Here is an 18,276-nt window from a genome sequence, read left to right on the forward strand (position 1 = left end):
GCCCTCCACGTATATTGCCGATGGAGCGTGCATTTGTTCCCATAGTGTTCCATTGGACTTTTTTGTATCTGTTCAAATAACATCAGAAAAAATAATAAATGGTAAATTTTTCTGGCATATCTTCGGAAGTAATCGGAATTTTTTGGTTTTCTTTGTATGTATGTAATAACTGTTTAATTACGCAACTTTTCTCTCATTTGACCATCATCGTATCTTCCACCGGACCAAATTTTGCTCAATGTTGTCATACGTTCCCTGACGAACAACAGAATTACACATTACTTTATCTCCAGCCGAAATCTTGACATTAAGGCATACAGAGCATTTATCGTAACTTGTGCGATGGTAGTTCAATTAGAGCGAATTTGCCAAAGATCGAATTCGACTAAAAAGCACCTTTGGGCTGTTTACTTCATTATAATTGAATGAAATATGAGCGTGACTTTTGTTTCGAAGCACTTTACTTTTAATATTGAACCCCGAGTTTTAACAGAATAACAATCCGAAAATTAACAGCCATTGGAAAAATAAATTGTATGTCTTTCGCCTATTTTGCCTCAAAAATTATATCATATTCGCATATAGAAGTATTCTAATTTTTTTTGTTAGAAATTAAATTAAATCGACTTCAGGTCGTTCAGCCTCATTTTCGTCTAAACTCAATAGCAGAAGTCGTCAATAAAGGGAAATTAGTTGATCTGATAAGTTTCAAGAGACTAAAAGTTAAATTAACCTCAATTCAGTTGACTGACTGAATTATAAATTTGATTGGTTAAGATTCAAAACTTATCCCATCAATTATGTCGGTCAACTGAACTCGCGGTTGACTTATCGTACGTAATATAGCCGACCCTTATAATACGTATTTCAGGATTTCCATTAAAATACGTAAGATTTTGCAATAACAGAAAACACTGTCTACGCGATAGATCTTCCGACATTATTTCAATCAAGGTATACCCAATAGCGGATCCAGAGAAACTTTTAAGAGGGGGGGGGGGGGCACATTGTGAATATAAAAGATCTTGGTGGAAAATTTAATTTTCTTGATATACAAAAAGAGAGACATGTAGTCATTTTACTGACAAGTTTTGTATTACATTTATTTTGTAGGACATCGTCTTTTTTAATATCAAATTTCAATTTTTATATAGAACTTTTGATTAATGTCAATCTGTCAGTGATGACAGGAGTCATTAGACATTACCAATGTGACAAATGCGGCGGGAAAACTGACAGGGCGCAGTAGTCAGATAACGTATTACTGCTACTGTTCTGGGAATTACCCGACATAAAGTAAGCATGAAGGTTTCATGAAGATTTCGGGTAAAGATCATATAAACATCCAATTCAACTACCAGCTGATTGGATACGACTTACTTGATTATGGTTCAAAATAGTGGAAGGGATAAATTAATTATTATCTGGGACACTAATGCTGCTACGAAACAGGTTTTTAAATTATTTGAGCTTTCTCGGCATTTTTTAGAAATATATTTCTCTAAATAAATTCATTTTTTGTGAAAACATTGTGAAATTGAGAATTTTTTGAATGAAAACCCCCCCTAAGAATAATGGGCTCGACACTTAAACAATAAGGGTAGTTTCTACAATACCTGCACACATTTTTGCCGAGCTCCACTTTCTACAAAATTTGTTCATCGTAGATATAAGGGTATGATTACAAACTAACGTTATTTTTCTGTGTGGAATCCGATTGCAGAACCGGAAAAAAATGGTTTCCATTAAAAAAATTAAGCCTCCGAAGCTTGGGAGTCAGAAGATGTTCTGTACCACTAAAAACTGGCAAATTTTTATGATATCCAGATAATACCGGCACTTTTACATTACATCGTTTGCTGTCGCGAATATTAATGGATATTTTGAATCGTGTTGGCATCTAACTGTGACTTTTATACTGTTTTGTGTATCTATTCCTCATCGTTGAAGGTTAACAGCATCGGAAGTAGTTCAAGCTCATAGCTTGAAAGCGGTTCTTCTTAGCATGAAATTCGTACAAAAAAGAGTAGAATTCTAATGTAAACTTTCATTCTTATCCAAGTTAAAAATTCCGCTACGTTAAAATTGAGGCACAAACCCTCTAAGTAAAAGTATAAATTTAGATCAAAATGAGTAGATAGAATTCTATCGAATTTTTTTGCTCAAGTGAAGAGAAGCACAAAACAAACACTGAAATAAACATACTTTAAGAACCTTCTTTAGGGACCTCACAATGCAACAGCAATGGGATGCTCTATTTAATTTACATCATTATATTTCATTGAATGGGTGCAATATTTTAATGAGGTATAAATTATAGAGCACTCCAAAGACGTTGTTTTGCGAAAGTTTATAACTCCAGCCCTGAAGGATAAGAATAATCAGCTTTCAGGTTTAAATTACTTTTAATGGAACGCACTTTGCGCTACTTTACCATTATTTAAGCTCACCTGCAGCGGTCTCGATTGCATTAAAATAATACATCAGCCCTTATGTTGGTGCAGCTGCACGCGAACCTTTTACCTGCAATACGTTCCCGTGTGGCATTGGGTACTTACTTCAAATTGCTATTTTAAATTTTCAATAACAATAAAACCGTTTTTTACTTGACCTACATACCTGATATTGTTTCCTCAATCCTCATTTTATTTATAACGGACAAAGCATTTTCGCAATTAGGGCATTAGGAATACAGAAAAAGGACTTTGTTAAGTTACAGATAGTAAGCTTTAACATGATTTAAAATGGCCAGGAAAAGCTCAACGTTCAGAGTATGATACAAATTCTTCAAATTTTTTTCTCACAAAGCCTGATCTTGCAATTGGAATATTGTAGATACAGGCCGTATTTATAGTTTAAATGTAGTTTAAATGTGCTCTAAAATAGTGGTGCACTATTATTATTGTGTGGAACTGTCCTAAGACATGCAGTAGCTGATTCTCCACTATCTTCTATCCCGAGCCGCCTGCTTTAGTTGGCGGTAACCAGTTCTTCCGATTACATTCGTTAATAGTCAGGTTTTTGGTCTTCCTCTTTCTCCCTTCCTTCGATAATCCTTCTCATCAAACAGTCTCACCATAAAATATGGCTATCCACACTGCTTTCCGTCTTCGTATTGATCTTAAAATACGTCTTTCCTCGCCACATGGCTTATGCAAACCTTAAATTTCTTTGCATCATAACGTAATGAATGTAGTTTTCTTGATAACATGTAGCCAAATACCTGTATTAAATATTATATTCACATTGGTCTCATGCCTCTGCAGGAAAACCATCACAGCCAATCGCTTTCTTATCCTTGAGATCTTTAATTGCTCTTTCTACTTCACACCTCATAATCTCTGGTCCTTTACTGTCGTCCTTACACTGCGACTCATTCTCCACCCCTAAACCATCTTCCTGCATCTTATTCGACTCCTCAATATATTCTTTCCTCTTTTATTTTCCTCTATACTTGATGATATTATTCCGTCTTTACTGTTTAAGCCTTTTTTACGAATTGGTTTTGGTGGTGTCTGTGTCTTTGCGGTTTTGTACATTGCCTCCATACGTTCTTGTTTATCCATTTCCTCTATAAGCACTTGCTTTCCATCCACTGTTGCGTTATCACATTCTCTTCTTATACTTATTCTGTGCTTCCCCAGTAATTTTCCATTTCCTTCAGTCATCAATCTTGTCCAGAATTTCGTTTGATATCCATTCTTTCTTACTCGCTCTTTGCGTTGCTTTTCCACCTCATCTTTCAGGGGATTTGTTACTACTTCTTTAATGTTGCGCCAATTCTTCCTTTACGTCTGAACTTGGTGGGTGCTTTTCCAAGCCCTTCATACTCTTAAGAAAATGGCATCTGTTTTGAACATTCCTACCCACTTCTTAATGCTACATTTCTATTGTAAATCTGCACGACATTGTTCTTAAACCTTTGGTTGACAACAACATTGTCTATTTGATTCTTCTCTGTCTCGCGGACTCGTCCATTTGTAGAGTGTCCGTTTGTGATGTCCAAACCAAATATTAGCTATCCACAGATCTTGCGCTTCACAAAACCCCACAAGCTTTTTACCTCTTTCATTCCTCTTCCCAATCCAAAGCAAAGTCACCTACCATTTTTTCCTTGTCTTCCCTTCCCCAGTACACTAATCCAATTTCCCGTTTTCCTCGTAAACATTTTCAATTTGATCTTACATTTTATCCACATCTTCTTCCTCGTGGTCTGATACTGGTACACATGAATTATAAGGGCGTCTACCGGTCAACTCGTCACCTCTTTTTTAACAAAATTGTTACTCCTTCTTTTCTGCTCTCCTTTGTAAACCATTTTCTTATTTCCTGCGTCAAACTGTCTTTCTTCTGGCCACCTACATAACTTCGCTCATACCTAGCATGCCAATTTTGTATCTCTTCATTTCGCTCACGATATTTTCTAGTTTTCCTTTTCTGTTCATTGATCTATTCCAGGTATCTAGCCTTAGAGCCCTTAGACATGAATTGTCGCCTACCTTCTTTCTTTTACCTCTCCTCTCACATGTAACTCTTTCGGGATAAATAGCTCTAAAATAATTTATTTTCAAAAGAAATTAGTTACCGGGCCAAACCGGGTTTTTCATGCAGATGAAATGATTAGAAATTGGGGAAAAATAATTAAATCAGCTGAATTTTTCTGCGGGTGAAATCCCGGGGGTTGTAAGCGGTGGAAAGTAGAGTTTTGCAAATTTTGGCCAAACTATTAACTTTAGGAGAAAGTTTTTAATTTAAGACTTTTAGAGAATAAAAAATGAACCACTTTTGTATCTGCACTATTTTCACATAAGCTCCAATTTTCCCAGAAAAACCGGAAAACACGTGAAAAAAAGTCATAGGAGTTTTAAATTTGGAAGAAACATTGCTTGTTTTATGATAAAAAATGGAGACAATATTAAAATATAAGCCTTCATCCCCTTGAAAAAGAGGTGATTTTTTCAGAAATCGTGAGATCTCAGAAACGATTCAACTTTACGGGCTCTCCTTTTTTATCATAAAACAAGCTATGTTTCCACCAAATTTGAAACTCCTATGACTGTTTTTTGACAAAAATATGAATAAAAATCGAAAACAACAGTTTTTCCAGTATTTCTAGGAAAATTGGAGGTTATGTGAAAATAGTGCAGATACAAAAGTCGTTCATTTTTTTATTCCCTATAACTTTTACATTGAATATTTTCGTCTAAGACTAATACTTTTGCCAAAAATTGCAAAATACCACTTTCCACCCCTTTCAACCCCCGGGATTTCACCCGCGGAAAAATTCAGCTGTTTTAATTATTTTTCCCTAATCATTTCACCTGCATGATTAACCCGGTTTGATTTTTTTTTGTCAAAAAATATTATGTAGCCTGGACTACCTGGGATAATACCCATCCGGAGATCCGAACGTGAGCATTCTCCTCCGGAACATTTCTTCTCAGGGAGGGTCATATTAAAGAGTGCTTTTTCAGCGTTTCTGAGGATGTCGATAATGACCTTTAATAGGGTAGGCTCCTCTGAGATTGCCCATCTTTCCGTATCCTATGCCGTTGGTTCCTTCCGTAGAACGCATCCGTCTTTAGGAGAGGTTTCTCCACCCAAGAGCAAGGTCGTGCCCTAACCTCCTACCTGCCTATCCGCCTTACAAAAAGCCGTTGGCACACACTGTTTAATCTACGAACTGTAAAATGAGTGACATCTTCAGCATTCTAATTTGTACGACTGTCAAGTAGAATAGTTCCTAGTAGCATTTCGAAATAATGATTTTGTTAAAATGTTCTTAAATTGTAATGTGTGAGTGAACTCGAGTGTAATTTGAATTTACATTTTGGTTTACTGATATATTCTCAACGAACTAAAGCTATTAGCTTCCCTTTTAGGCGGTTTTCATACCATTTCGCTTTATTTAAGATTTACTCATAACATGGATTATGTTTATTTACACATTCCATTTGCCTGTAACAGACTGTACGTGTACAGTCGCGTACTAGTCTCATCTAAATTGTTTCTTAATTGTGCATAAAGGGCGAGCAAATTAACCTTATTTAGTACTGCAGCGATTTATCGAGATATTCTAGAACGCATTAATTACAAAATCTTTCCATAGCGTAGCTGGCACCTGTCCTCTGCAATCACCCTTCCCACACCTATAACCGCAAATGCTGACAAATGGTCTTTTTAAATTACAACTTCAAACTTTTCTGTCGTTTTTCTGGCGACCCTTTTCATTTTACAATTAAATGAAAATGCAGAGATCCCAATTCCTTTAACTTTGAGTTTGTGCATTATTACTTCTTCTCCAATTTTTTTGCTTGTCCTTATCTGCAAACATATTTAATGATACTCGAGTACATTATACAATTATCCCTATTGTAAAATGTACTGTATTATAGGTTTGCTTTACTCTATATTGGACAAATATTTGCCTTTTGAACGGATAATAATGTAATATAATAATACGAGCTGCGGATTTCGCTTTTAGATCTATAAACACAGCGTTGGTTATGGAATTCAATTATTTCCTGTTAAATATTTAAATAGTAAAATTGTTTCTAGAAAAACTAGGATATTTACTTTCACTATTTGATTATCACGTTCATTTTGTTGTATATTTTGCATGTACGGTAAAGAGCACAATGTGTACATAGTACCAACCCACGCTCGCGGGCACGACAAACAGTGCATAGTTAGTTGGATCGATAGTGCAAACATTTTAATTGCAAATAAAGCTATATCGACCCTTTTTTATATCGTTAATAAACCTTTCAAGGTAATTGCTTTGTAATTCTACATTAATTTCGTGTTGCCATTTGAGTAACTGTCTATGTTATTCATACCTGGAAGATACACATTGTCATGTCGTGTAGTATTTATGTCATTTTTTAGATCTACCCAAATTTTGACGTAAATTGCATATAATAAATATGATTTGCGTTTTTTTGAGATGAGATGCTCGTATTATTTTTTTTCTACGACCTCGCCGATAATGAGGTCTAAACATATAATTTAAAGTGTGTTGGTAATGAAGCAAATTAAAATGGATAATGTACGTTTGGGAGTGATAATTATGAGGGTAATTATCTACAAATGTCAAAACTGTCAACAAACGTCGTTTTGGGTTTTACCTTACTCATCTTACAACCTTATGACGTAATAGTGTATTTCATACCCCTACATAGATATAATTATAGTGGAGTGAGGTGAGGCGCCACCGAGCGTACCTATGTCCAATATAAGGCAAACGAGATTTTCCCAAGTAGGCAGTAATACGAAGTTCGCGGGCTAAATTTAACTAACGCTTTTTAGCGCATTTTTGCAAAAATTTTTTTTTGTAAAAAGTAGCTTTTAATCTCACTTTGGCTGGCTGGCTGGCTGGCTGGCTGGCAGTAAATGCGCGCCCGTAGAAAAATGCTTGTAAAAAGACAAGGAGTGTACATGTAACTATCGGGGCTGTGTAATTAAGAACGTTAGGGATGGGGCTACAAGATTTGGAGACGACGACATCTGGACGTCATCCCCGAGCGTATTATACTAACCTGGAGATTTTTCAGTTTTTATCTATCTTCTTCTACAGTTTTTCTCCGATTGTTTTCAAATTGGTGTCGTCGGGAAGATCTTGTCAACGCGCACAACTCCTGCGTGGCGGAATTTTGTTTTTTTTTCCTAGGGGCGAAATAAACCACCTTTTGCGCGGCGCGCTTCGAGGGGTAGTCGACTTTGGGCGCCCAAAAGTTTCTTACAGCGCGCATCGCGGTCTCTCTTTCTCGTGTCACTAATAGAAGGTCGAGCTATGTGAAGTACCCAAAAGTTGAATACGATTTTATGCCGGGATTTTAGCGAAATCTACCAAAATGTAAATTACGAATGAACGGGACGTCGGAACTGTGTATCGACAAAGGGAATGTGGTAACCCCCGACGAGATCTTACTGATGGTGGAGTCGAAACTTCAAATCCGAATTGTTGCGGGTGATCAGAAGTGGGTGTCGACAAAGGGAATATGGTAACCCCCAAAGGATTTTACTGATGGTGGAGTCAAAACTTCAAACGCGAATTGCGAGTGCACGGTAAGTGAGAAAATGGTACCGACAAAGTGAACGTGGTAGCTTTCGGCAAGATCTTATTGATGGTGGAGTCAATATTGGCTAATAAAACACTGATCTGCCACACAAAAATGCGCTGAAGTCCCTTCGATCTCACACGAGGACTTTGATCATTTTTAGAGATCTGCCCCGAAATTTAACTCTTGTTACACGCATGCTCTTCAGATAAACGTAGTGTGAAGGTATGTCTTAAAATCACGCAAACCACTTCTGTGGCATACTACTTAACCTCTCGATAATTAGATAACTAGATAGTAAATTTAATTAAATTGTACAGGGTGTAAATCGAAAAGTGGAACATAGGCGTTTAACATGGGAAATTACTTTTATTTCATACTATCTAGTAATCGCCGCTTTCCCAGACTGATTTGAGTCTGGTAAATCGTATTTTACCAGACTGAAAATTTTTACCAGACTGGAAATTTTGTCTAGCAACCGCAACTGACATCCATCTAAACGTATGCATTGATATTTGTCAAACTAATGTCAGATCAAACAAATCAAGTGATCGACTGTTGCTTTTATTTTGATGTGTACCTACAACATTCTAATCAAAATGGTATTTTAATAGAAATAGAGCAGTATGAAATAAAATGTTTTACATTATTTGTATGTCAAATCAGTTTACGTTACTCGTTTCGAAATTCCTGCCTCAGCTACGCTTCGGCAGTAAACATCTCACTCGTTAACGTAAACCTTGATTTACCATACTCATATGTAAATAACTATTTCTTTGCGCAAACGTTTCCTAATTATTTTACACAAAAATACTTCAAATAAAAGTTATAGAGATATAAATTCTGCATCTAAATCGTGTGAAACGATTATTCTACCTCTTCTTGTACGCGAAAAAATTAATTATAAAGATTCTGTTTTCACGAGTTTTTAGTCTAAGTAGCCATGGACTATGATAAAAGAAAAACATAGTCTAAAGGCTACTTAGACTAAAAACTCGTGAAAACAGAATCTTTATAATTAATTTTTTCTTCTTCTTATCTTCTTATCTTCTTTTTGCGTGGTAAACCTTGTCTTAGGTAGTGTATATTCGTAGTTTTCTGCGTTTTTACGAATTAATAACGCAATTTCTTATTTAAAAATAGTGACACTTACATTTTTGAAATGAGAAAAAAGTGGCCATAATAATATCATTTATTTTGGAATATCTTTTTAAAGTTCAGTAAAAAATAAAAAGGATTTTGCAAACTTTCGTTTTTGCCAGATATCTACAAAAGTAGTCGGAATTTTTTGTTTCAAAACGGCGTTTTGTTAAGCGTCAAAATACGCAACTTTGCCAAATTTAAACTACGGTTTCCGAGATCCCCTGGCCTTCAAACTTGAATCAGCCTAAATTGTTCGAACCTTGAAAAAATGGAGGAAAAAACCCGAACTTTACCTATCCCTATAAAATTCGAAAAAATATAACCAAATTTGGAGCTATGTATCGTTACAACGAACGGTACTAACCGCACCATTTTCACTGATGGGTGGGGTGAGGTTCTTATACACGTTAGAAGGGGGGAGGTCAACAGTTACTTGATATGTTCAAAATCGGATTTTGGTAACTGAGGAAAAAATATCACGACAAAGGAAGTGACCCTGTTTCGAGAATCAGGGCAGGGATGAATTAGTACCTTTGGTCTTGCGCAATTTTTATTACATTATCCACAACCTAAGTTAGTTAAATATCATTGATCTTGCCCATTTACGTTAATAGTATTAAATTAATTGGGTTTGCTGAGCGTTACTAAAAGTTTTAAGTAACAATACTGCAGCTTTGTATGTGGTCGCAAGGCTGCGATCTGAATCATTAAGGTGGATGACTGATTGACAAACGGGCGATATTAACGGTAGTTTTGTTGAAAAGTTCGTATATTTGGTACTTCTTCCCTGATTCAGCAACTGTGCAATGTTAGTACCCCAGATAGCACTGGATATTCTTAGAATATAATAGCTAGAGGTAAATGAATATTCCAAATATCCATGTTCTATGAATATATACGTTTGATTGGCATATTCCCAGGATATTCAGTATTGAATATACTGAAAACACACTATTAATATATTCCTTTATTCGGTATTGAATAATCTGATATACCAAACGCCATTTTTCGTTTTGACAAAATCACGTGTCAATTTCAAACCTTAATTACAATACACAAAATGTCTCTTTTAGGTAAATAGTTCGTTAGGCACTTATTTTCAATTAAAAATTGATTTTATTATAGGTAGTAAATTATGCACTTTTAATGTAAATAAGTGACTTATATGCAGTGTACATCACCTCCAGGATAAATAAATGGGAATATGTGATGTATCGTCCTTATAAGAGCGTATGACGGGTCGTGATGAGTAGATCACATTCTAAGAGTATTGAAAAGAAACAGATACCGTTCTTTCAAGTTTATGTTCAGAATATTCTAAATAGTATATATAAATCGTTTACAAAGAATATTCCGAATAAACTAAGAATATTCTGTAAGTTGATTCTCATAATATCCTAAGTGGTACATATGCATCATGTTCTAAGGATATTTAGAATACATTAAGTTTATTCTCAGAATATCTGAGATATTACCATTCGCATATCCCTAGTATATCTTACAATGCACATATATATTCTAGGTATATTGAATACATACAATACTGGTATATTACAGAAATATTCAATGTTATCTGGATTCTAGGGTCTAACTAGCGTTCACCAAATTGGAACCAGGGCGATTACGCTACTAAAAGGAAAATAAAATAAAACGTTTTTATCAAAGATTGCTAGCTTACATCAATACTGTGTAGTTGTTTCCTGCTCCAATTGTTGGAGATTTTTGTGGCGATGTTCAAGGAAACCACTATTTATTTTTCTTTTATGGGCGGAGACATTTTCCCAAAAGGAAAGTAAATGGACGATGATAAAACATACAAAATGTAAGCATGTCCTTTGATGCCAGTGTTTTAAATGATAATGCACTCCATGACTTTGTAATCGGCTCTAAAAGTAAACGGTTGAAAAGTAAAGGTGCTCAATTATTTCTATTCTTTGCAAAGACGGAGGAACGGGGAAATTGAATTTAACTTTATGTTCGAAAACAGAAGAAGCGACGTATCGAAAATCACCGACTACTTTTCTCCCTTACTGGGTTATCAGAGCCAAAGAAAATAAAGGAATTAAGCGTAGTAGGTATCAGTGTTTACTTTATCGAATGTGGAGAGGCATATAATGGTGAAACACACTAAAAGTGCCTAATCCAAATTAGATTGAAGACAGCGGAATGTCTCCATTACAGCCTAATATTTGGTAGTCACGCAAAATTACATCTGCGAATTTTAGGCGCGCCAATAAAAATTCCATTAGCTAATTTAATTGTCTAATCGAAACTTTCACGAAAACATGAGGTGATTGCTGTCCCTACATGAACGATGAAACAGGAATTTTTGTAACTGGAATACTCCCTCTAATTATAATTTTATATATCGAGTTAAATGCGGTTACTTAATTTGCAAATTAAAATTGCGTGTTCTCCGTCATATTTGAGGAAACACTACAAAGTTTTAATTTTTTTAAATAATAATTTAAATTTGCACAACTTCTGAAGCTCGAAAATAATTGTTTTGAAATCAAATTAATTCCTTCTAAACCAAAAGTTTTGGGAAATTTTAATTGAGCCGTAATTTTTAGCGTCTCAAGTTACGTGATTCGCTTCGATAGCGAGCAATTTGCCCGCACAGAGCGCAAATCAATCGTTTGCGGTAATTTATTAATTTCAGCCCCCTGGAAGCTAATAGCGCTGGTTCATAAACACTTGTTGTTGCTGTCAAACAACAATACCCGACCATTGATTAAAACACAAAGTGGGCCATAAACTGTTATAGTGGACGGTAAACTAACACTTACCCCCAAATGAAGCGTATAAAGTAAGCCATTTCGTACCAGCGCCATTTGCACTTCGAATATTTTATGAAGGACCGTAATATAATTACTTGATTTATGGTTTTGTTTAAGGTTCATAAAGCAACCTCAATTCATAAGATGGGGGTGATAACAGAAATTAGTAGTGCATGATTAGCATCAAGTATAACGTCATTCATGACTACTAAATGAATTGACGAATGTCCTTAGCAAAGTTTCCCATTTGAATGATTACGTTGACAAATGTACAACTTACAAATTTGATAGAGTTTCGTGACACGCGGCCCACGAACCATATTTTCCAGGGAAATTATGTTCGACCCTAATTTGCTGGCCAGTCTTTTGATGTCTTGGGGGCATATACTCATATGTGAATAAATTAGAGTTAAAATTACCCTCTTACATTTCATTGGAATTGTTTATACTTTCGTACGTAAAACTGAAAAGTGCAGCGACCGTATATTGTACAATAAGGGGCGTTTGTAAATGTGGTACTTCGTTTTTCATAAATTGCAAAAGCAAACAATTCTCCATACTGTTGACATTTTGAAAACTTGCGTATCTATAGTAATTCGCCGTTAATTTGATTTTTTTGACATAAAAAAAGGAAATCTAAAGAATATATTGTGAAAGCGCCGAATATGTGATAAAGTTAATAAATATATATTTTCATAAAATAAATAAATGATTCTATACCCAAAAAAGACCATTTGAAGCTTAAATTATACTCTCACTTTCTTTACAGATTTCGCGAAATGACGAAAATTCTTGAAAGTCTTCTCTACTTGCTGCTCTCATTAGCTTTGGTAAGTACATGTTCTATCTAAACAATTTTACCGCACTTTATTGAAAAGTATTGAAAGAAATTAAGCGCGGGCAAGGAACATAATTGTCGTGCTCACGGAAACCTGAACGGAAACGAATTTCAATTTCTTGAAAATCGGACTTTCCTTGTCAGATACCGCTCTGGGCTGGGGCACCAAAAATGTCTAATATTCCGTAACTACTAAGAAAGTATTTCGCAATCTTGGATGCCCACGTTACTGTTGTATACCTGGCCACCCGATGGGTGGAATTCCGAATTTCGAAAAAGAAAAAGTTCAATCTGTCCTTCATATTGAGTATTTTTTGCACAATTCGTGTTATTCGTAGTAAAACCAGGACCTTTTTTTGTTTTGCTTGAACGCTTTGCTTTTGCTTCTTTGAAATGCATAATTTGTCGGGGGTAAATACACAAGAGCCTGATTTTTAATTGGATAATTTTATTTTTCTATTTCGGTGTCACAATGATGATTTTGTACAACTGTTTTCGGCCTAAAACAGTTGTACAAAGACAGTGATTATAGTCGTTTTCTTTGGTAACTCATCTCTTAAGTTGGCAGTTACTAGTTAGTACAAGTAGGTACTTCGTTGGGTACTTCCATGTTTGAACTTCAAAATGTCAGTCTTACTACGCTGCCAACCTAAAACTTAACGGCATAAAAAGTGTTCCCAACATAAAACATGTTAGTTCTAATGTTCCCTATAGTTTCTGATAATGATTTTTTTAATTAAATTAAAGCACCGAAATAGAAAAAATAGTATGAAAAACGCGTGTTACAATGCTTTATTGTAATACTCCTATCTTGCGGACACTCGTGGCTACGCTTCGCGTCGCCACTCGTGCCACAAGATAGTCGTATTACAATAGGTCGCATTGTAACACTTGTCTTTCAATATACTATTTTACACGAGAGTTTTGTTGCAACGCAAAAAAAGTAGAGACCAAAAGTGTGATAAAATCGCGACAGCTTTAGCTGTTGATCGAGAGTTTCCAGGAGGTAACAAAATTTGAGTGTATTAAAAATAAAATTATCCTGATTTAAAACCAATTTCGAGTGTATTTTAGGGATATTAATAACAGACAGTAAATTTTAAAACCACTATATATTTTACGCATTCCTACAGGCATTTTTATCGCCGGTGAAAAGCTACCTAGCTTTTAATCACTCATTCATCATTTTCACTTTTAATCACATGATCACAATCATCTGATTGGTTAGAATTTGAAACAATCACCAAGCTGATTGGTATATTAATCACTTTTAAATATACTTAGTTGACGCTCCCTCCTGTGAAGTCAAAAGTTGTGCCCACAAATATTCAATACTTACACTAATTTTGATTTGCAATAATAATAATGATCACAAATTGACCCGATTCCCAGTTTTGCGAATTCAATTTAGTCCAAAGTTTGTGTGCAATGAATGACTAAAATTAAAACCCCCATGTTAGTAACAACAGAATTTTTATACGTGAAAAAAATGAAATACGCTTCGCACTAACAACTAAGATCTTAATTTATTACTATCGAAGTAAAACACCTCGCTTTAGAGGCTTATTTTACGAAATTGGAGGGGCGGATTTGGATCTAAATTTAAATGTTTACTCAGCATGTTTTTGGTTTTGTGCTAGAAGTGCTGAGCGAGGATATTGGTCTTATCTGTAATAATTTTTCCTTCATGGTTGAGTGCTGGGAATTTATGGGAAATAGAGTACTCTTTCATTTTCTTTATTTTCGACCAAAATTGAACTTGACTGGAGTCTCTGAGGTTATTGAACTGACAGGACGCCTTTTTACTTGCTTTGAGTATTCGCTTAGTTTTCCCTTTTTAGTCTCCTAAACTTGATTAGGTCCGGTCGCGTTTGAGTTCTACGATATTTGTTTAGCGCCCTCTTGGACTCTTTTACTGCTAATATGCAGGCATCGTTCAACCAGGGAACAGTTTTTCTAAAGGGGTTAATCGTTAATGGTGAGTTTTCCTAAACATTCCTCAGCTGAGAAAATTATGTAGTTGCTGCTGCATCAATAGTATTTGTGAAGATTAATTGGTCTGTTTTTTCTTTGACACATAAGCTAAATAATGGCTAATTAGCACTGGCAGTTTTCCATTTAGCGATAGCATTAGCTCTTTTTAGTTTATTATCTGCAATGAGGATGGGAAAATAATTGCTATCAAAAAGGCAATCTATAGTATTCCAGGAGTGGATAAGATCTTTGGATGACCAAAACTGTGATCAATTGCTGAAAAAGTTCCTGATTATATGTTAGAGTGTGTGTTACTACCATTGCTTAAATATTAATGTTGCAGTGTGAATCTAAGACCTTTCCTTTAGAAATGGATTTATCAAACCTAAATCATTAACTAAAGATTGAACATGTTTCGTAAATCTTTCATTTTCATAATAAGGCATTTTCCACAAAAACAACCAAACTATCAACAGGTAGCACAAAGGGATCTTCAGTTTGCCCGTAGGCTTCTTTGATCGACTCCTTTGTACTTTCTGTTAAGTGTGCATCGTTTTTGTTTTTTTTTAGCATTGATTTCGCTGTGGGGGACTTTTGGGGGGAGGCATCTTGTCTGGATCGGAAAGGGTAGATATGGATTCAACATATAAAACGAAGAAAAGGTATTAAATAAAACAAAAAAACTCGTTTTTCGTCATTTAATTCGTCAAAACCAAATTATATACGTAATAACATATCCACTCCTGTCATGCATCACCAACGTAAAACTTAACGTGCAGGTTATATTGTCGAAACCGTTATTTGCCCATTTTAGATAACGCAAAATATCGTTTTTGGCAGATAACGTGCACATTAAGTTTAACGTTTGTGATACATCACACGGCTAACTATGTAATTCTTCCTACAAGATCATTTCCTTATTTCACAATTACATTTTATAATAATGAAATCAAATCCAGTATTGATATTTTCTTTCCAAAAAAGGAGTAAATGCGACAAGCCACTTTAAAGTATTGAGGTAGGGAGTGGTAACCGAAAGGGTTTCAGATATTTTTGATATCTCTTATATCAAATAAAGATATGGCCAATTACAGCGTTCTGTGCACTCCTTTGCTGTTTGCTTTTTCGTCACGTGGCAAAAACATAGTTTATGTCTGTTCGCAATTGTAGCGGGCCCAATCCCAATATGTACAGGGTGGCCAACTAAGAATACGAGGTACTGTATCTGAGAACCTTAGAGGCTTGCGGTAAAAATAGTTATTACTAAAACGGCCACGAGAAAAACCTGGAAAATATTTTTAAGTTTCTGAAATTGCCGCTAGGGGGCGTAGCTGCAATCTGGAATCTAAAAAAGTGATGTTTCTGTGAATTCCGCTATATTAACCTAACAAAAAATGTCCGGTCTTTGAAGTCGACGATAATCTGAACCTTTTTTGTTTGGCAATTTTTGCCGTATCTCTCAAAATGAAGTGGTGGGGGGTATTCAAAGATTTCCGTAAAAAACACCCTGTATCTTCCAAACGGCTAAGCCGATTTAAACAAACTCGGGTTAGTTCAAAAGAGCTATTCTTCAGTCACAAATATTATAATATTTGAAGTTTTTTTAGTTTCACTCACTTTCACATATCACCGCTTGAGGGCTTTTTTCGCCATTCCGACAGAAATAGTTAATTTTCTCAAAAAAATTAAATGGATTGGTTCGATTTTCTTTTTATGAAAAAGTAGCTAAATAATGCCTAAACAAGCTCGCGAAAACTGCATCTCGCATTGTTATTTGGCCACCCTGTACTTAATCAGAAAATCCCCTGCTTTCTTCAAAACACATCCACAATTCAATGTGTGTAACGTACCTACATACCATTATAGATAAGTAGATCATTTTTCCGTAAATTCTGCTCAAAGCAACAAATTCAATGCCATTTACGTTATATTCGTAGGTAAACTTTCTAAATGTGGATGCAAAAACTCAACATAAGACATCTCAATTTCGAACAAAGCCTTTTGTTGGAATTTCTACAAGAGAAAGCATAGCTTAGAGGGTGCTTGTATTATACGATTGTCAATTTAAAGGTCACATTGGCGTTTTCCAATGCTTTCCCGATGCTAGAATTTGTGCAGTTTTTCTTAAAACAACCCGTCGTCGCTGTGTGCCCGTAGAAGAAAGTTTCATTATTGGAAAGACGTCATCATTGTATACGCCTATAAAAAGTACCTACATTATGATCATATCGTAACAATAATAATGCAAGTGAATTCGATTAAATCACGGAGAAAAATGTATGTTAAAGGTAATTCAAAATATAATAATAGCTATCAAAAACTATAATACGTATAGGGATAGCTATGAAGAATTATAAAATTTATCATATACATATTTGTTGCAAGTGTATAGCTAGTTTTACTATATATTGTTTTAACTCATACAAAAAAAACTGTATGTAACGGCAACCATCTCATATGCATGCTTTTGTAATACGGGAGTAGTTGAATTAACATCTCCGCTTTGTATTAATAAGTAACTTAGATTATTGCAACTAATATACACAATACACACCCTGCCAAAAATCGACTGCACCAAAATTTCTCGGGAAAACACTTTTTCTTATTAATTTTGGTGCGTAGAATCCAAAACAATTCGTACTTTTTCGATCAGACTTCTTAATCAAAAGTTATAGACTAGAAACCAATTTCGAAAGAAAATTCAAAGGGCTGTAACTTTTGAACTAGTAGCCCAATCTTGGAACTGTTTGAAATTATGGATTCTACAGGCCACATTCTATAAGAAAATTTTTTTTCCGGGTCGATCTGAGACAATTTTTTTTTTCGGGGCTCAAAAAAAGGCAGTGTATAACCTTCCTTTTTTACCAAAAATCGACTGCACCAAAATTTCTCGGGAAAACACTTTTTCTTATTAATTTTGGTGCGTAGAATCCAAAACAATTCGTACTTTTTCGATCAGACTTCTCAATCAAAAGTTATAGACTAGAAACCAATTTCGAAAGAAAATTCAAAGGGCTGTAACTTTTGAACTAGTTGCCCAATCTTGGAACTGTTTGAAATTATGGATTCTACAGGCCACATTCTATAAGAAAATTTTTTTTCCGGGTCGATCTGAGACAATTTTTTTTTGGGGCTCAAAAAAAGGCAGTGTATAACCTTCCTTTTTTACCAAAAATCGACTGCACCAAAATTTCTCGGGAAAACAGTTTTGCTTATTAATTTTGGTGCGTAGAATCCAAAACAATTCGTACTTTTTCGATCAGACTTCTCAATCAAAAGTTATAGACTAGAAACCAATTTCGAAAAAAAATTCAAAGGGCTGTAACTTTTGAACTAGTAGCCCAATCTTGGAACTGTTTGAAATTATGGATTCGACAGGCCACATTCTATAAGAAATTTTTTTTCCGGGTCGATCTGAGACAATTTTTTTCTCGGGCCTCAAAAAGAGGCAGTGTATAACCTTCCTTTTTTGCCAAAAATC

The 18,276-nt window shown here is 35.1% G+C and overlaps 1 long non-coding RNA gene across 2 annotated transcripts in view; it reads left to right on the forward strand.

Annotated features, from left to right (window-relative positions):
* LOC116176933 overlaps positions 1–12,813 on the forward strand; it is a 213,897-nt gene extending 201,084 nt beyond the window's left edge. For both annotated transcript variants that reach the window (XR_004146559.1, XR_004146558.1), the window contains exon 6: positions 12,753–12,813. This is a non-coding gene — a long non-coding RNA (uncharacterized LOC116176933). The remainder of the gene's footprint in view (positions 1–12,752) is intronic.
* Positions 12,814–18,276: the final 5,463 nt, after the last annotated feature.

This window comes from Photinus pyralis, unplaced genomic scaffold (genome assembly GCF_008802855.1).
Source record: "Photinus pyralis isolate 1611_PpyrPB1 unplaced genomic scaffold, Ppyr1.3 Ppyr1.4_LG7, whole genome shotgun sequence".
Taxonomy (NCBI): domain Eukaryota; kingdom Metazoa; phylum Arthropoda; class Insecta; order Coleoptera; family Lampyridae; genus Photinus; species Photinus pyralis.